Source organism: Diadema antillarum, unplaced genomic scaffold, assembly GCF_040938485.1.
Source record: "Diadema antillarum isolate AM-2024a unplaced genomic scaffold, OU_Dant_1.0 seq00000386_RagTag, whole genome shotgun sequence".
Taxonomy (NCBI): domain Eukaryota; kingdom Metazoa; phylum Echinodermata; class Echinoidea; order Diadematoida; family Diadematidae; genus Diadema; species Diadema antillarum.
Genome location: NW_027271384.1, coordinates 3,104,730 through 3,126,440, shown reverse-complemented (window position 1 = coordinate 3,126,440; position 21,711 = coordinate 3,104,730). Strand labels below are relative to the sequence as shown.

Below are 21,711 nucleotides of genomic sequence, written 5' to 3'. Positions count from 1 at the left end.
AATAAAGGCCGTCAGCTCCAATTCGCAAAAATATCATGCCGTAAAAATATCTTGCTTCCTAGTACAGTATCATGAACCCTCCTATACGAGGTCATGAGACCAAAGCGACATGAACTTTACTCTGCATAGAGAAGTGTTCAAAAACATACAGCAGAAAAACACAAAACAGAAAAAAAAAACAATGACGTTTTCTATAATTTAGACTCAAATTGCAATATACGGACAAGCGTTTCTCGCGACAAGCTTGCCCGACACAGCAAAGACGTGTGAATGCATGATAATGAAGTTCGAGACTTGCATAAAAATTATCACGGAAAAAAAAAAATGCATTCTGTGTACGAACAAGAACTCAATAGATCGGTCATATGTCATCGTCATAACATAACAGGTTTTGTATAGTGGTAGAGCGGACTCAACTTTCCACACACGCCCCCTGTCCACTGTGTGTGTGTGTGTGTGTGTGTGCGCGCGCGCGCGCGCCTCTCTCTTTCTCTTTCTTGCGCCTTATGTGAAGACAACATCGGCAAAATTAATACTTTCTTTGCCTAGCAGAAAGCTGAATAAGGAGAACTCGCTAAATATAAAAGTGCCATTTTAATATATAAGTGTCATTTTAATTATAAAAAGTGTCAGTTTTGTTCTTTAATTTTCATGGACGCACTTGATCCGCGAGTCACTATTATGACATATAAGATGACAAAATAATGCGCGTTTCCTCGCAAAGCAACTCTTGTGAGGATGTTTTTGGAAGGCTTATCAAAGCAAAGTGTTGTTCGATCGGCGTTCGATACCTGTCTCATTCGTTACCATGGTATCTCTACCTTACAAATGTGACTGCCATAGTTCGACTAGTACTGTAAGGGGGGGGGGGGGGGGAAGCAGATCCAGTCTTGTAAACAATAAAATGGTACAAACGCCTCTATTCGTCTTTTCCTATGCATGTGTCAATACAAAGCATCCGATCTTTTGCATCATTCTTTGTAAACCTAGCGAGGGCGAAAATTGATGTTGGTTATAACCAATAAACAGTTCCTGCGTCACTAGCGACGTCAGAGTTATCTGTACACACAATGCAAAAAGAAAAGGGGACAAAATGGAAAGAAAAAAATGCCCCCACTTCGGAAGGTGAAGAAATGTTGGTAAGATTCGAATCTATTATGATCATTTCTTTCCCGCCTTGGATGGGGAACGGCGCGAATGAAAACGTTTACGTCAGGGAAACATCTAATTACGTCACAGAGCGGCCAATTCTCCTCCTACCCCCCCCCCCCCATTCTTCTGTATCTCAGTAGACAATTAATGTGACGATGCAAATGAAAGAGTCACAGAAAAACAATGTGTGCTTTGTGAGATGACTGTCATACCTGAAGCGACCGTCTAGAAAAAAAAAAAAAGTACAAAGGTTGCTGCAGTGTGTGGTGGTACAATCTACGTCGGTCGGCTGACTGGGCTGTTCATACGTTGCCACGAACGCAGTTGAATGACACGCACAAACTTCAGATTCCTTAGCACTTGCCGTCAAACCGGGAAATGATTATAATGCTCATTTCACAGTGTAAATATCATGCACTTAGAACACTGTCTACCAATATTGTAAAGTGGCAATCCGTTGGTTGGCCATGCATATTAAGTATGTGACTGTATTTCTTTGGAAGTGAAAGTAAAAGACAAGAACATAAACACAGACCATATCAGTTACTGTGTAATGGATTTCCGGGTCGCCACAGAACAATGCGCTCTTGACAAAACTGCTGTTCTATATTTGACCACCGTATGTACATGAGAAGTAGAATAGTTCCGGTTTCTGAATGATGTGCTTTTGGCAGTCGAATCGCTTTAACGCGAAGAATCAAGCGGAAGCGACTCTTATTAAAGCTGTTTGTCTTGGCTAAGTAATAACGCGAAGATTGATATCACATTACAATCACCGCTATGGGAAAAGCATAAAAAACTTTCATTTCATAATGAAAACAAAAAACACTATTTGTTTTGTTTTGTTTTTAAGAGTAAAATCTTGCTTTATTGTATCTGTTCGCGCATATACCTGAACTTTTAGTGCATTTTTTTGTTGTGATCAGAGCTCAACAGGTTACTGCATTGTTATGACAAGTTCACCTTCATATACATGTGAATTGAGAGAATGCAGCAATATCAATAGAACACATCAGTGAAAGTACGAGGAAAATCGGACAATCCGTTCAAAAGTTATGAATTTTGAAATTTCAGTGTTGTCATTGGTGTACGAGAAGACCTCTAGCTTGTGATGTCACATGTGTAGAACGATATAAAGTAAATACTTTTAAAAATCAATATATTTTCACTTTTTCGCATAATAAAACAGCACTTGACTTGTCTCTTTGAGTATAGGCAGGGGGAGTAATATCATCCTCAGCATGCTCAGCACACATCAGTGACAAGTCGAGGGAATGCGTACTGATTATTAAAAAAATTGAATCTTTGTGAGATTTTCTTTATATTTTCTTTATATTGCTCTACACAATCATGTGACATTATAGACTGTGGTATAATCTTCTCAACCAGCAATGACTGAAATCTCAAAAATTCATATCCTACGAACAGATTGTCCGGTTTTCCTCAAACTCTCACGGATGTGTTCTACTTATGTTGTTGCGTTCACTTAATCCACATGCCTATGAAGGTGTACATGTCCTTTAAGCTCCATTTCAACCGAAACTATCATCATTTTGATATAGTAACAAAAGATAAGGCTCCTCTCCTTCAATTCCGTGATATCCGCGCTCCCTTGAACAGCTGCCAATCATGGGAATTCTCACCAGCTATACCCCCCCCCCCTCCTCTCCTTCTCTTTCTTTTTCTTCTCTGTCGACATCGTCACCTTGTTTGGAGGAGTGAACAACACTGATTCGTCTAATGAATGATACGGTCACTATAATGACCATCGCCACGAAAAACAAGATGATGATTAGCCGAAATCAGGTCTTACGTAGACTGGAACCTTGAGTATACTTTCTCCTTTTTCCCTTTCTTTTCCTTCTGATATGTCTTTTCCTTCATCTTCTTCTCATGTTTTTCGAATGTTACATGTCCGCCCATCGCCCTGAAGACGTTGGCAGAAAAGAACAACGACAGAAAAGTCGCTGATGCTCATAATCATGACCACTATATACGGGAAAAGAAAAACAAAATCTAAAAAAAAAAAAAAACTAAGCTGGAGGTCGTGATATCCACAGCGACAAAATAATCGCGTGTCGACAGAAAAACAATATGAATTTGATGAAAATGTCTACTAAATATACAGCAAGCACACACAAACACACTAACACACATACACACATAGGCCTACGTATACATAAGACAGAAAATTCAATCTGTCTTCTCACAAAAAGAAAACTAAATTCGATGTCACATTAATGTTAATAATAGATGTTCTTTGTAACATGGCAACATTTTGACTAACAAACACCATTTGATGTAACATTTTGGTGAAGGGAATGGCAGTGTGACTATCTTTTTACACTACCCAGTATATTGAGCAAACAAAGCTTTCATTCGAATTCCTTCGAATAACGGCGGAAATTACAGGAGCTTGAAAAACAACACCAAACAAATAAAACTAATAAAAGAAACAGACTTAATGCAAAAGCAATCCTCAGAATGACACCCCCCCCAAAAAAAAAGTGCTTATCACGCTCGTTTCACATTTTGTTTACGTTAATTGTGAAATGTCCTTCTTAATAACGTACTTGACATGGAATCCAGCAAACTGGAAATTAAGCTGGCAAACCAATACACAGTAATCACCAGCTGCGTGTGACTATACGCACTTTTTATGGGTATGGGTATTTGTGGTTGTTCTTCTTTTTAGTCTTCAGAGTTGTTGGTGTTGCTGCTGCTGCTGCTGCTGTTGTTGTTGTTGTTGTTGTTGTTTTTGTTTTTGTTGTTGATGATGATGATGTTGTTGTTGTTGTTTGCTGTGTGAGGCCGAATCAAATTAAAGTTTGAAGACGACGAACTAAGGGGTGTTCGGGTAGTCGCCACACTGAACGACTAGAAACATGTCAATCGATCAACTGTGTGTCGGATCTGCTCGGAACTTTTTTCGGAATCGCTCGGAATTTTGTCGGATTCTTCCGGCATTAGGCCTCATCAATGCCGCAATGGCTACAGCATTCTTTCCGCACCAAGCCCGACCCGTTCGGATTTGCTCGGCACGAGTGTCGCATCCGGTCGGCAACATGCCGTATCCGTTCGACAACACCTCGGATCCGTTCTACGCGTCTGCATAAAAGGACCTCGATACACATTCACTCAGTAAAGGACAAGAATGAACTGACGAAGTCCCTTCGCAGCGACTTACAACGCTTTAGAAAAGGCATCTAAATGTAAGTTTCAGATAACCTTTGTTTCTTTTTCGTAACTGTAACACTCACGTACACCACAGTAAAGTAGCCGTAGTTCCGATTTAAAAAAAAAAAACACACACACACACATTATACGCCACGAATGCGTAAATAAACTGTTTTTAGTAGTTACATGAAACGAGAAGGTAAAAAAAAAAAAAAATGCATCCGGATGCCACTGTTTTATGCTGCTTTCCAGCGGAGTACGGAGTTTTAAAAAAAAAAAAAAATCACACACAAACAAAACAAAAAAAACACGATAATCGCTTCAGCCATGAGTGCAAGCGATCAAACAGCCTCAAAAAACAAACAAACAACAAAACAAAAAACGTGGACGTGCGCTTGCCATATGAGATGAATGCCAAGCGTCAAAGGCGGCGGCCTGCGCAACATACGGATCACCGACTTCCGTCACCCTTCAGGCTCATCGCCAAAGGGGCCTCGAGAAGAAATCCGTGGCGTGCTATCGAGTCAGCTACGCTCCAGCTAATTTCCAGTGATAACGCCATCTTTCGGTTTAAACATTACAGTAATCGCTGAAGAGAGGCGGCAGATGTGATCGTTATTACAGTATAGGCGAGTATATACGATGAAATACACCGAGGTGAGGGAACTCCCATGGTGCAGGGAGGTGCTCTGTATGGTGGTATACAGAAAGTGCACTGTGTTCCTGCGGAGCTTTCTGAATTTTGAATTTTGAGCACCCACGACATTGCGTACAAAATTAATGTATCTGTTGACAAGATAAAAAAAATAATATGGACGCCAACCCGGAGACTTTTGGGGGCATTAATGAACCTTGACCTCGCATAGTGCTGTCCCGTCTCACAACGTACAAATTGAAGGTCGACTCTCGTTTGTCCCTTTGGCAGGATTAATTTCCGTCTTCCTCCTCACTCCGACATCAAAGACATTCGATCTTCTGGGTGTATCTCATAGAAAACTAAATCTGCTCCTTCTATGGAGCCCCACAAAAAGCATTAATTGTGACAAAGTAGAACTTCGTGTTTTGGTTTTTGTTGTTATTGTTTTGTTCTGTTTTTGATCCGATACCAATACATGGTGAACACCTGATAGGTTGACGGAACTTCAGAGTATGGTATTTAATTTCTAACACGTCAGTAAAAATGGCACGCCCCTCCCCCTCCCCCCCCCACCCCCCCCCCCCCCCCCCCCCAAAAAAAAAACCAAAAAACAGATATATAAGAAGCAAAATATACATTTGTAATACTGATATAATAAGTGAAAGTATTACAGGAATGATTAATCATTCAAACAATCAAGCAATAAAGAACAAGTAAAAGTATAACACAAAAGAAATCCAGGAAGTACATATTGCTGGTCTATAGGCGTACATCATAGTAATTATAATAATAAGCCTATAGTTCAGCACACCCAGCTTGGTCACACCGGGATGGTGTCGGGGTACTTCTCACACCTCACTGGTGTCACTTAAGGCGGTTCGGAAAGATCAAACGGGCGACTTTTCTTGTACACAGATATGCGATCACTTGCCGAGATGTCACCGTATATACTGTGTGCAAAATAAACAGATGGAAAAAACAAATGTGATTGCTTCCAAATAGATAGCAGAAAAACCGTGAACGGTACTGATACAGTAATTGTAAGTATCGTTTCTATAAATTCTATTGTTGGATAACATTACCAGTACAGGCCCCATATCAATATTTTGAGAGAACGTGTTACAAATGGAAATTTAGATTATCATCATGCAAACAGGTAAACCGCCTCATATCATACGTGGTGTAAATGGTAACTACGACAATTCTGCTTTCTTCCTCCTTTCCCCCTTTTAATACTCTTTCTCTTCTTATTTTTTCTTCCTTCAGTTATTCTTTGTCATCGTTTCCCAAAACCCATCTTAGTCTGAAAACAAGACTAGATGTGAAATGTGACATTTCCCGCGCCTTTCTTCGAAACATCGCACTTCGTCGTGGCTCTGGCACATGTGTGCGCGGCCCCGTAAAGAGGCTGTTAGCAGAAAAAGAAAAAGTACATATACATACTCTCTCACACAAACACACACGCACGCACGGTCGCGTACACACAAGAGGTGAAAAATGTTATGTCACGATCGTTCCGGAGAAGCGCTCTCTCGCGGAGATCGCCCGCCGTCATCACCGCTCAGACAGATAACAGCGAAAAATTAACGCTAATTAATTACGAACGACGAGGCCGGACACGCGCTTACTCATCGACGGCGTGCGTCTCGTAGAAGACCGTCCTATGCGCAGTAATTAATGGTCCTACGTGCAAAGATCCGACAATGCTTGTATCAAAGTCCTCGTTGCTTAATCTTGCGAATTGGAGATATTCCATCACAATTAAGAACGACTTGGCATCAAGTAATATCTTACGATGGATGTGTCCACCTGTTCTACGGTCATGACTTTGACAATGATCTTACCTTATAACAGTATGAATTGTATAGGTCATTTTGAATTAAGTGATTACATACATCGCCACTTTTACCTTTACTGAGAATAATAATAGCAATCAAATTATTTTTTAAAAAGTGTCCGAGAGAAAACAAGAAGGTCGAGCTAACGTTCAAAAATGAACTGGACTGAATGATTAAATTAATATAAATATGTATTTTATAGATAAAAAATACATTTATTATTTATCTACAACTCAAAATAAAATGGTCACTGTAAGATAAACCGTTTTTCTACATCTTAACTCGAGTCAGTGCGGAATAGGTGTTATCTCCATAGCTGAACCAGCCTTTAATCTCTCCCTAACCACGGAATTATGAGTAAGCCTGTGGGCGGCAGCTCGCACAGAAAAGAGTGACACTCGTACAATGATGTTGACCGCTGCCGAGGTAAGGTCGGTCCCTGGACTATCCTCCCCAGGCCGGGCACCCTGCCATTACACGAGGATCACTTCCAGGGTAGTCACTGATGCCAGGGACTGCTGTCCGAGTGGATAATTCCTCTGGACTCGGGAAAAAGTTGTCCCGATGTAACACCGTCCAGCAGGTTAATTGTACGTATATACAAAAATAAAGACGTCTAATAAGTAAATAATCAAACAAACAACTAGTAAAACAAGCATCAAACTGAAATGAGACTAGACCCACACACGAAATCAATGTCATACCAAGGAGGTACGAAATGCTGTGTATGCCTACAAACCAACGTGCTTATCAGCTGGTAGGATTAAACAGGAATTAGCCCGCCCTCTTTTGTTAGATACGGTAAAGTTGTCCCTTCAAATCTTCTTCATCCGAAGATGGATGGATACTAGTAGATGATGCGCTGACAACGCTTTTAAATGGAAAATTAACATTCATTCTCTTCCTTGCGGGATACGCTTCTTTGATATGAAATCAAAATAAGCAATGAATTGGTTGATTGGGTTTTCTAGGAGGGAGGTGGCGGCAAATGAGGACTATAACAGTTCTAGTGGGCCTAAGTCCTGTAATAATGTCACACTGGAATCTCCAGGTGGATGGGATAGAGGTAAGTAAAGGGGGCGGGGTGGCTTATATCGGTCCGGGACAGAGTTGTACTATTGCGGCTTGAACTGATGACTCATGCTATCTTGATACTCGCCGAATTTTGATTCATGGTCATACGTGAAATGTCATTCGCAGATCGGAAATCGAACGCCTTCGCCGAGGAAATCGGAAGGCCCTCGAGCAATCAACACGATGGAAAAGGAAGCTTGGAGGGAAAGCATGAGAGCACTAGTGTGAGAGGATGAAAGGTAGCTACAGAGATAGAGACAGAGAGAAAAATAAAAGAGGACATTCTATGTCCGAAAGCCAAACACGAAGGCCCTGTGGTCTGAAATAAAATGACCCGTGCTATAATTATCCGAATGACGATCCTTCCATGGAATATGCAAAAGGATAGAAGGCACGGAAACGATGGTTTCGGCCACTCAGCGCGAATACGTCACTCTTATCAGGTCTTGCGGCTAATCACTTCACAGTCCCCGTCTACGTCTACTGTAGCCTGCCTCTCAGGTGTTTTGTTTGTTATTCTTTCACGTCTTCACGCCCGTTTGGCTTGCACTAATGTTAGACCTGGAGGAAGAATCAAAACCTACGTACCACGGCTTATGTTATGAGCTACCAAACGCAAAAGAGTCTGCGAAATCATAGACCCTTCATATCCAGCATATCCCAGGCTGAATCTCAAATGTTGGAATCATTCCACAGGGCAGTCAGTTTTCAGTTTCGAGGAAGGGTAGGAAAGGGAAACAATGGGAATTACTGGTTGGGAGCCTGGACGCAAGGCTAACTTACCTCGGCCCCCCTATCTCCGACTGTTCCCCTTGCCCGCCATAGCGGCTTCCCTGGATAATCGGTTTGCGGTATGTAGCATATCGGTTACACGGCGAATTAGTGTTAGGCGCGAGATGAAAATAGAAGCACTTGGACGTGGGCGCTAAAATAGCGCCGAAGCCCCTGGGTACGGGTGATTTCATTCGCTGCATCATCGGCGACGCATCGCGAGATCTAACGCGTGTCTGCCGTGGCCGCTAACGTCACAGCCGCCCTGGTGAGACGCCCGCATCAACAATGGGTCACCTCGATGATGACCACGGGGACGGAGCGAGAAAGGTAACCTGACTAATGATGAATTGATCGCGGAGAGGTGAAACGTTAATGTTAAAGGGAAACATCTTCATCGGCACGTGCTCGTTTTGTTCACTATAATGATATTTTCAGCACCAGAACCAACTTACCAAATCGTGTGTCAAAAGTCATATATACAATAAGCAGTGCTGTATTTTCCAAAGGAAAAAAAAAATCTAAACTCTTTTCCTAGGTTAACAATAGCATCAAGCGGCTGATGATGCATCGAGAATCCAATATAAAAGGGGGCATTCATACATCCAGATTTGTGCGTCCTTCTTCCTGAGAACTAGTTACAGACTTTTCAAATGCCCTCTTCCTTTAAGAAAACCCCTAATCCACTTTGCATGTAGGCCTATTGGTTGCTGCTGCGTAGGGCAAGCCTCATACAAGCTTTTCCAGTGGTCATGAACAACCTTCATTACAAAGAGATACACTTTAATGCATCCTTTGAAATAGTCAACTACCACACTGTATAAATCCCATGAAGCCTAATCATCTTTGTTCGGCCATGGAGGTACAAGTGCATAGTACCCCTTGGTTTACCTCGATACAATCTGTCTGTGCAAGTTCTCCTATTATTGGTTATTCAAGTCAAACCTCAAATCGGTTATTCGATTGAAACTCGTTTTCTACAGGGCAGACAAGGCTCACATAACATCTAAAGCATAACATCTACATTCTGAATAAAGCACGCACATCGAAAAATAAATATAAACAGTTAATGATTACAACGATCATCATTATAAATGCATCTGTAATCCTCACAGCATTTCATGTATGAATTATCGCGATCACCCCCCCCCCCCCCCCCCCCCCCGTAAGGAGTGAAATGCAAGTCAGGATAAAGAAAGGCTGAAAACGAAGACTACTCAGGATGACGAGGGGCTGTACGTCAGCGTCTCTGGAGCCTGTGGGCTCCGATCGGGACAAGCTTTCCCAGTAACTGGTCTCGGGGATGAGTCAGGGGGACCAACTCGGAAGCGTGTGGTCCGCGGATAGGTCGCGGTAGCGTGGGCCCTGGCAATCAGATGCCTGGCCGAGTAAATACTTCCCCATGCCCGACGATGGATGCAGTCATGTCGACAAAATATGTGTCCCTACCTCGAATATAGTGTCCCACAGGGAGCAGCGTTTCTCGAAAACTTGCCTTGCCTGACGCAGTACTTTCCCGATCCGTCTCTCCCTACGTCCTTGTTTCTCTCCCTCTTGTACTCACACATAACATACCTTATACCTCCCTCCATGTTAGAATAGGCCTGTCTCTTTTCTACAGTATGCGAAAGGGAAATTATTTTGATAACAATGATTCAAGTAGGTCGCTCAGAGGTCTGTCACTTTTAAGTTGAGGAGAACTGACTAACTTTGAACCGGAAGCAGGGAGAAGAATTCCGTAAGACTTTTGTTTTCCTTTATCTCCGGCTCTCCAATTCCCGCTGAGCTCACATCGAAAAACAATCAGGCTCCTACATGTATTTAAATGTGTGAGAATATAATATTGCCAGGTGCATATAACGAAAATAGAAACCGATGTTCCTCTGCAATCATGGTATCAAACACACAAACACACACACAAACACACACACACACGCATACACATACACACAAAACAAGGTTTTAAAAAAAAAGTGAACGAAAAACACAGTTGCAAAAGCACGCGTGACCTGTGGTGATACCGAGGGAGACAACGCTCAAAGTGACAGAAACTTATGCGACTATTGGCACTTCGCGGATCGAGTCGCCGCCAATCTGACATTGAACCCATCGAGAAGTGGGTTAACTACAGCGTGCGGGCTTACTACCACGATGCACACCACACGGAGGCAGGAGCTGGAACGGGAAGCGTTAAGCAACAAACGGTTGGGGAGTAATTACCGAAATGAGAGAAAAGTGATGAGAAGGTAATCCACAACTTCGCAAAATTTCCCATGACTTGTGGCGAGACTAGCAGACATACTGGAAATGTAGTGAAATAGAATGGTAAACTGTTATAACACGCACAGCATTAATTCTTATGTGCTATGATATGCACACACACACACACACACACACACACACACACAAAACATCGGCATATACACGTATATGCGCCTTCGTATAAACTGGCGACGGAGACCTTTGCTACTGCACGCACTGACCTGCATCAGTGAAGACAGCGGGAAAACGAGATTCTCGGGACAACATTTCGGGAATACTAGCCTAATGGGGTGTTGCAAGAAAGTTGCAATCAATTGCAACTTGCAACTGATTGTCACTGGCCAATCAAAATCATTGTTGCATGCATGTCTTCTCAATAGGGCAGACCCTGAGCCAATCAGAATGATTGTTTCAAAATTAGCAATTATTTGCAATTGATTGCAAATTTCTTGCAACACACCATAAGTCTGAGAAGACAACGGGGATGTGACGAATTACCCTACATCGCATTAAAGGAGCGCGTTTTTCCATGCGGCACGCTAGTTATACCAAAGAGTTACCTGGATGTGAAAAAAAAAAATCTTGGAATAAGGTGTACGTGTGCATGGTGTGTATATTCAGCAAATTGTTACCTAGTTAACCCCATTGCTAATCATTTTTTGCGAACATCGACCCCAATCGATACGTACTATGGTTTATGATCTACTAGCGTATTTTGAATGTCATACCACTGTGTAGCGCGTAGGAGTCCACGTGGTATAGTATATGGTTGTACCTGAAGATGGTGATGATGAAATTACATCCTCCCATATGCCGGGGACTTCCGACAACCAGGTCTGAAATGGAATCCGGCTGCTCTCCGCCGCATGAGATAGAAGCAATACAGAACAAGAGTAGCAGGGAGGAGGGAAAGAGGTCCCTGAAGGTACGCACTATGATGGTCAGAGTTATAGGCAGGTGCATCCGGAGATAGATAGCTACCACTTGTGAGCCCTGCAGACTTCCGTAAATTCCAGCTGCCGCTGGCGACTGTCCTCAGAATGCCATGACTTGCGTCAAATGAAAATCATATTAAACGCTAAACTGAGCCGTTTAAAACGAAAACAAAACAAAAATCTGATAATGACAAATGGAATTCACGAAAGCGGCGTCTGGTATCAGTAATCCTCTCTTACGTGCTGATGTAATACTGCGATTTAGGTTATGTATCACTACATGAATTTGGAAAAAGAAAAATCGTAATAAGCTGGTACAACAGACACACATGCACAAACACCAACACTGCCACCTATAGGCAAAAAAAAGAACATTAAAAAGTTCTGAAGGCGAGACTACATCCAACGTGACAACTCCATGACTCTGCGCTTACGCGACGACATCGCACGATGCGTATGGACAGGCGATATCCTTGGCAATGAATTGACACTGGCATTGACGTCTCATAGACACTCCTTTTTTTTTTCTCAGAACATGCTGAGGGACGATTGACGCACGTTGTACCACTCAGTACCGACCGCTTCCCCGCTGTCTCATTGCAAATGAGAATGGCAATGATTTGTGATTGTGCTTGGATTCATTACCTGGTCGCTGGTATAAAGTGGGCACGGGGCCTACGGACAAGGCAGTGAGAGAGATTCTTGTTTGCGAGAAGATTCGAACCGGGGACTTCACGACTGAGAATCTACTGAGCCACAACGGGACCTCACTGGAAAGGGAGTTCAGATGGATGTCAGGTTTATGGAATGTGCAATAAATTGAATACCTGAATACGAGAAAAAAAACCAATGTCCATAATTTATTGAATACTGACTAGAAAAGATTTCGATAAAAAGATAACATCCTATACCATTTTTTCATATTTGTGAATGTTACGTATGCAAATAGATTTTGAGTGATTATTATTTCCATTACATCGCCAGGGGTCTCCAAGATGATAGCTACATTTATGCTTGGGTTGCTCTTATAATCCAGGCATTCAATGAATTATTGTATGGTTTTTCTTTCGTTTTTGTTTATTCCTTCTGCCTTTCATTAACTGTTATTTCACTTTCACTGATTGATGGATTGACTGATGGAACAACGGAGCTAGCTCCATAATTGAACGGTTTGTGTGTTCATTAAACAACATCCAATCGATTCTCATCCACCCCTCTTACATTTACGTCATTCGTCTACAAAGATTAGTGTTTTCTCATCATAACGTGTGATTCCATAGCATTAGAATCACCAATCTGTAAACAGATTCACGTACACTTGGATGCCCACTTCTTTGCAATGAACATTGTTTTTGCTTTCTTTTAGCTACATACTCTCTTTCGAAATGACGTTACCTCATGAAATCAAACATACACAACTGTTTTTATACCCAGAAATAAGTATTGCATACAATCAGTTACGACATATAGCAGATACGATATTGGAAGATAAAGGAATTCAGATCTGTGGGTGCATCGTGATTATTACAGCACACACCTCGCTACAGTACAGATGCGTGCGAAAACCGAACTAAAACTGGACGTGGGATGTAGTAATGAGAGAGAAGTTATCAATGTGATTAAACGCTACGTTTCCATTCCATTTTGTGTGTGGGTGTGTGTGGGGGTGTGGGTATATGCGTGTGTGTGCGCGCGCGCGCCCAAAGACATGGTTCAGCCTGGAGGCTGGGTGCAGCAGACTACAAAATCCCCAGGTACTCCCCAAAACCGACTCGACGTCCCTGGATCTCCTAGCCTGGGAGAGGTCACTGACCAGCGCAGGACTCGACTGCGCTCAAGCTTCTGGCCGATCGATGGAGCTTGAAGGAAAGAAAAGGCGTGGGTGTTTTGATGAAGAGGGCAAACTCTCTTTTCATGTGATGAATGGGGCGAAAAGCTGGTCATTGGAAGGAGTGGCCGATTAGCTATACGGTATGAGGTCCCCCCGTGGCAATATTACACTCGGAAGTTGGGAGTCGAGGCTCCGGATGCTCAGACCGCACCCTGGCCGTCCCGTGCGAACGATTCAACATTTCCGAATGCCTCCAACGAACTCCCTCAATCCCCACGCAAAGTCTGGCTTCGCTGGCAAGAGTCATCTCCACATGTATGAGAATTAAAGGCCAACGCTTTCAAGAGCGATCCAACTTCTATCCAACGTTTCTTTTTTCTTTCTTTTTTTTTTGGAGGGGGGGGGGGGAGTATTCTTCCTCCATGACTCGACGAATGCTATGGAAATGATCGCCTCACGATAGCCATGTAAAAGCTGAAACCTCGACGCGAAGAGATCTTGACGAATGATTTCAATTTGGCAACGAGCCTTGATTGAAGTCAGCCCTCCCCCTTCACCCCCCCCCCCCCCCAAACTTCGGAGAAAGAAACCATCAGTGGTACATCCCCTCAACCACTTGGCGCCATGCCGGTATGGGGATGATCTTTTAACAGGTACGAAACGTCATCACATGACACGGCAGAAAGAATCGGATCGCAGTGACATTGCCAGAAACTCGACTGCCTTCGGCATCTGGCGATGAGATTTGAGCAACGTTTCGCCGTTCGCTAGTGTTCCACGTGAAAAGTAAGATGAATCTTAAATGAGAGGAGAGCAGGAATTCTTTAACCCTCTCATGAACCCTCTATACGTCAAAACACCGTAGACAAAGCATGCAAACATGCCATCAATACTCATGCTACACTTAAAAACGAAATCCAGCTCTCTGACGACCATCAGGCTGGCCGATCGAGTTAGCCTCGGGCAAGGCGGCATTAACAATATTCTAGAAGCAAATAAATGAAAGAATGGACACCGTGTGAATTCAACTCGATGAGCGAATCGAAATTCGCAGAAATCTGTCTAGCAGTGAACAACAAACTGGTTGGGGTAGAGAGCGTGGCGGAGCTGAGGGAGTATGTAAAATACACATCTCGTTTGGTTTGAGATTCGGATAAAGAGATTTGGCATGAAGAAAAGAGTGATACAGCAAATGGCAGGGAGTATAATAAAACCTCCAATGATAATTACAGCACTGAATCCCCCTTTTTGTGCGACGGTGGAATTCGGGGACGCGGTCATTGAAAAGAGGGTCTCGTTTGTTCTTTCGTTTTCTCACCGCAGCCCCACGAGGAGTAGATTCGAGGCGGGCGCGCGTTCGATTGAACAAGTCTCCGTTATTTACAATCATGAAATACAAAGAGTAAACAGCACATTGGAGAAGAGGGGCATGAAGAATGAAGGCGAGAGAGACAGAAAGGGTGAGGAGGAGAGAGAAAGAGAAAGAAAAACACTGCCCAAAAACCGATCCGAAAAGGATTGTTGGGAAGAAAGTAGGGCCTTGTGTACAGAAATAACCCCGCAGTGATGACAATGGAGATAATACCACCACGTACAAAGAACCAGCCACGGAGGAGCACAGCGGACCAGCAGCTAGTTTGATATCGCAGACCGTCAATACATTCGTCTGTTTCTGTAGGTGGACACCGGGAGTAACTTCTGCTTGAAGATCTACTGTTTCTACCATCACTGGCCACGGATTTTGACGACTTTTAGAATGAAACTGTATTTGCAAGTTGTCGTGTTAATGCAGGGAGGTGAGAGGAACCCTGGTTAATGCAAAAGTTTGACGTACTATGTAAATGAATGCTTGATCTGAAGTAAATGTTGTGCGGTAACCATAAATTCAGCGAAGACCAGTGAAGTTCGTTATATCGTCGTGATCTCAGCCATAACAGACAATGCACCGAATTACACCGTTTTCATCTACTTCGTATTTTCAAAATATCGTACGATAAAATAAGCCTAGGTATACCAAAAGGAGGAAGAACGAAAAAGTTGTGAAGACGAAAAGACGTCCAAAATTTCAGGGATTATATTACGCCCACTTTCCGATGACCATCTATAGTAGGCCTACATCTATACCAACATGTAGACCTACTGTATTTTACACAAACCTTAGTCAAACCTTTTCATATCCATCGCAACAAGCCAGTACTGGTAATTGATAAAAATTTAGAAATTTAGAAATTTTTCGAAGATTGCTACTTTTAAACAAGAGACCCGCGGGTCACGCGCTCACCTGAGTATCGCAAGTTCACCTTCCATGCATTCTTGCAGACTCTTACCTGAGAACATTGGAAACTTATGTTGGGGGTAGCTTTGAGAATGGGGGCATGGTGTCCATTTACATATTCCATCACACTGGTAAAAATACCTGCCAAGTACACTGTACTTTATAGAACGTTGGATTATGCAGCTTGGGAAAAAAGACTTAAAGCCCTATTACTTTTGATTAGAACTAGAGAAAAATGTTATTTAATATTCATTAATTTAGGAGGTTTGGACCCCCTGGGGCCCCCAAGGAAGCATGGTGTCCATTCAAACACTGTGAGAATTTATCCCTAGATGGGAATGCTACTTGACAAGTTTGGTGAAAATCCATTTTGTTGTTTTCAGCAAGAAGACGAAAATTTGGGCACCCATTTGGACCCCCCCCCCATCCCATCCCGCTTCCGTGGGTCCCAAGGGGGTGGCGAAGGGTACCCCTGATTCTCCCATGAACAAACTTGAAACAACAGTCATCAATATACTGACTCATTGTATTATCTTAGCTCAATCACTTCCAGTTCTAGAGAAAATCTGTAAAGATTCCTTACAGGAGGGGGGAGGGGTGGGACCCCTGAGGCCCCCCAGGTGGGACATGGTACCCATTTGATGGAATTGAGATTCTATCCCCCTAGGGATGCTACCTGCCAAGTTTGGTGAAAATTAGTGGTAGGGTTTTCGAGAAAAAGATGAAAATTTACCATTTTGGTCCAAATTTAGGCCCCCTGGGGCCCCCAGGTGGGGCATGGCGCCCATTTGATGGGAATGAGATTCTTTCCCCTTAGGGATGCTACCTGCCAACTTTGGTGAAAATTCACAATGGCATTTTCAAGAAAAAGATGAAAATGTACAATTTGGGCCCCATTAGGACCCCTCCCCACCCCCCTCCTCTGGGTCCCAAGGGGGGCACCCCTGATTCCGCCATGAACAAACTTGAAACTACAGTCATCAATGTACTAATTCATAGTATTAACTTAGCTCTATCACTTCTGGTTCCAGAGAAGAAGATTTTTAAAGATTCCTTAATTTTGGGGGGTTTGGGCCCCTCTGGGGCCCCCCAGGAGGGGTATGGTGCCCAGTTGAACAAATTGAGATACTATCCCCCTAGGGATGCTACCTGCCAAGTTTGGTGAAAATCGGTCAAGGGGTTCTCAAGAAGAAGATGAAAATGTAAAAGTTTACGCGCGACGGACGACGGACGACGGACGACGCACGACGGACGACGCACGACGCACGACGCACGACGCACGACGCACGACGCACGACGGACGCCGGACGAAGAGCGATCGCAATAGCTCACTTGAGCCTTCGGCTCAGGTGAGCTAAAAAGAGAAGAAGGAAAAAAAAAACATGTCACAGAACAAGAACAATTCAAAGTAGCCCACTGCCCAGAAAGGCCACTGCTCCTGCTCAGGTGATTCAGGCACATTTAGAATTAGGCCTATAGATTAATTTCAAAAACGAAAATATCGACAACCAGAAGAACAGTAATTGTGTGGTCATTCTTGCACACGAGAAAAGCCAAAGGTAAAGGAACAGTATGTGGCCATTCCAGTGAGTTGCGACACTAACGGATTCCACTATTTCCTCTGTTATAAATACCCGCCTGGACATCAGGGAGAGGTGTCACGTCCATACTCGGACTTCGCAGATGCTACAGGGCGCCGATGTCGTCTTTCGTGGATTAAATGAGAAGTTTTAGCTTAGGGCTATATACTTAACTATCAAGACTACTGTTATGATTCATTATAGAACATATGCAACTTTGGCAAGACATTTCATTCAGCAGTGATCACAGTACAAGATGTGTAATCAAACTAGATAAAGATTCGAAGTCGGAGGAACCGAAAAACCTCCAAGCAGCTGACAGTCTCAATTGCAGCGTTTTTAGGACGCCGAAGATCCAGGAACAACATGTAAAACGTAACGAAAACAAAATGACGCCACTTTGAATGTGCATAAAATATTGCCTGGCGTCGTGACTCCGTTACAACGGGTCTGTAACGCGCAGACTAAGGACTGCTGGTGAGGTCAGTCGGGTTGGAATGCGAGTCGGGGGTTTTTCCTCGAACGGCACACCTTTGTCTGCGGTCAGAGAGGAGGGTAAACGGTGACATTGTTCGGGCGGGGCGGTGACCCGACGACTGTCGGCAGACACCCCCTGTCAGCCTGCCCCACTTTATACCGCAGGCCCCGTCCCTGATGACTCCATTCTATGCTCATTCCATGGACTTGACTCTCTCTCTCCTCCATCACTGAAGTGAAAAATGAATTCGGAGTAGAAATAGGAGGGAGGAAAAAAAGAAACGAAACAAAACAAAAAGACAGATGTGTGCGAAAAGAGTTTGCTGATCTGTTGCCCTTGACGAATCTCCTTCATTCTTTGGTTCTCCACGCGCTGGTGAATCACAAAGCAAAGATCCGCCTCCCCATCGAGTTCAAACACCCCTCCCCCTTCCCGACACCCTCTTTGCTCTCTTGTCCTCCACACAGACAAGATGGCGTGACCACGGTAATAATCCGGATGGTTCGGGAGTCAAGAGGATGCCCTACATTCCAAAATGCCATTCCATTTACTCCTGTCCACACATAAAGAGAAGGGATTTTTTCGAAACCTGCTTTGTGCTATAGGAACTCATCAATTAGGATGGCAGGAGCGGGCTTTCCGATGCACTTCATGCACAATGAACTATACGGAGACACAATATATCACCATGTATGTTTCGCCGTTTTCAATACACGGGGAAATCAAGACATGGGAAGTTCACCTGCTGTACCTGCCTTGGGTAATCCTCGTTCTTTCGCGTATCCTCTTCGCATACGATATTACATATTTTGCACAGGCAATGTCAATGCTACCGCTAAACTGCTGAGAAAAAATAATAATAATACACATTTCCTAGACATTTCTGGCAAACGATATCTATGTCAGACCACAACTATCTAACATAAAAAAGTACTTAAATTATACAAAGCATCTCGTACTCTGTATACGTTCTGTACGTAAATAACGCTTGTGTGTATCAAAAACACATGTTTTTTTCTAATCCGTTCAATTTATTCAAGGATGCGAGAATTAGAAGACAATAAACGTCATGATTGATGAATATGTCGCAGTGCCGATGTTGTAAGTTAGCACGTATTCCATGACTTACTAAATAACGCACTATCAATAGTAAAGTAATGTTGTTGATACAGCAAGACAATAGGATACTCACGTGTTTATTGACTGATGTGAAGTGGTACTTGACGTTTCTCCTCAGTAAAGAGATTTTGCGGACGCATCGGTCGCGTTGGCAGAAGTCAGAAGTCAGGAGTTACCTCTTATTAATATTCAACACTCCGTAATATCTCCGTTATCGTTCGCAGAATGTTTTCATAACACACAGAACGGTACTACCACTTGCACACGTGCGTCGACAGGTTGTATAGGTAAGTAGTGTAAAACGTCCATCCCTGTGGATTACCGTGAGCGCGAATGATGTGTCACGAAGGTTAGCTTGATACCAAAAAGCATGCCTCATTTCATTGAGGATCCGTGCCCATTCACGGCAAGGTTAACAATGACACTTACTATTGCCACCAAAATCGATACAATTATAACCACGGGCGGAGCGGCACAGCTGATCCGCTTAATGTGATACAATCATAGTAAGCCCCTGATAGTCTTTATAGAAGAGCTCGCCGGAGCAAAGTTACTAAAAAAAAAAAAAAAAAAAAAAAAAAAATGGAGGGGGGGGGGGCATCCTGTTTGCTTTTACGCCTTGTTACCAACGTGCTGTACCACCATTCAGCAAACTGGAATGATATTCTTTCTCACTGCGAAATATAACAAGTACTGAATCACAAGAAAATATATTTTTTTTCCGAGTGAATCTTTTCGATTCCAGGTACGAATGTTGCTTGCTTTTCTCGATTTCTTGTTTCCACTCATTCTCCAGCGTCTTCTGCATCCGAATAGAGCACGCGCTGTACCACCTGACAGTTGTGACAGCTTTCCATCTCTTTTCACTCTCTCTCTCTCTCTCTCTCCCGGGACTCACACTTCAGAACCCCGACAACGTGACTGAATGGGCGATGTCCAAACAGTTCCCTTGGGCAGAACGACCGGCCTTTCTGGCTTGGCCACACCTCGAAGTTTTCACACTAGTGCTCCCATTAAACGTCAATTCTACACGGCGGCTTTTGCTCCCAGACGTCTTCTGATCCATTCAAGATAAGCGTAAGTTTTCAATTCAATTCAACTCAATTCAATTCAATTCAATTTGTATTTTCCACCAATGAGGTGAAACACCCTCGTCTGCCAAGGCTGGTTTTCAGAGGGGTCTAGACAGGTTTAAAATATTTTCTTTCTTTTTTAATCCATTTTCATGTTCTAAACATTGCGACGGTCATTAATAATGTGACGTCACTCCAGGCCGATCTGTTAGGCGAGTCCGCGGAGATATTTCAAACTGGATTCTGAAGCTGCATTCATTTTCACGATCCTTCATTTCGTTCTTGTTCGGAAGCCCTATCCCAGAGCACCTTTGCTGAGTGCGTCATCGAATACCAAAAAGGCGCCAGTCTGATGGACTAAGTTACATGACAAGTAGGTATCGAGCAAGAAAGCTTCCATCGTCATGGAAAAGCCCGAGCTGTTGCCATGGTGATCGCGATGAGACCACATCCACGCATCATAAAATCACGAAGGTCATCTGTCAGGGAGCAATTATCGATAACGTACCTCTGTATCATTCGTCTGCGAGCATCCCGCGTAACTCGACGGTAATTGTGCGATTTTTTTCCCCTTTCTCCATTTCATTTTTTCTCTCCTCTCTTTTGATGAAAAATCAACGATAATCATCCGCGGAGATGAGTAAAAGGACGAAGAAGATACTTCTGGTTGGGGCAGTAAGTGTACTTGTGAGGTGGGGCAACCTGATTCGAGCATCTGACACGAAACATCAGACGCCCGGAGGATTACGCCGCCAGATCGTTGTTAGCCAGGCGGCTGATGACGTCAAATCGAGCACTCTACCGTAAGCAGAGCGTTTGATCGTGTGGAAATCCTTATTGGCGATTATAGTCTGATGCTTGTCATAAAAGGCTTTTGCTACGCGATTCATATATACATATATACTATATTTGTATATACAATATAGGTATATGGTAACAAAATACTTATAATATATATATGCGTCATATATATAGAAGTTGATTTCTGTACAAAGCGAAAGAGGTGGGGTTGTTGCGCTTTCTTCCCCCTCTACTGGACATTGATATTTTTATCTTTTCATACTTCTTACAAGCGATTGCTGAAACGTACGGTAATTACGCATTTTCTCCACGTGCTTTCCAGGTGCTGCTGGAGGCGAATATATTCCAGTCGATTTTCCACATAAATATACTGATCAATATAAGTTTAAATTCGCTCAATCCTTTTTTGACTCACTGTACACGTTATACCATCCTTACACTGAACAATAACGCAATAAAATACTAAACAAAAAGCTGCAACTCCAGACACGCACTCTAACTCACCCTCGCACTGATGCATTCTTTATGGATTCATCCCCACCAGGCATATGAAATTATTTGTAACGATAGGAACACATCTTATGTATTCTTTGAGGTCGTCATCAAAATCGAGCTTCTGATTACGGTCGCAGGCCCCTGTATTTTGTTCCTAATAATTTGATTGAATGGGTATTAATGATTATAATAATAATAATAATAATAATTCAC

The 21,711-nt window shown here is 43.1% G+C and overlaps 1 protein-coding gene across 3 annotated transcripts in view; it reads right to left on the bottom strand.

Annotated features, from left to right (window-relative positions):
- The window catches only part of LOC139731920 (uncharacterized), a 121,399-nt gene that overhangs the window by 40,475 nt on the left and 59,213 nt on the right, over positions 1-21,711 (bottom strand). The window lies entirely within an intron of this gene.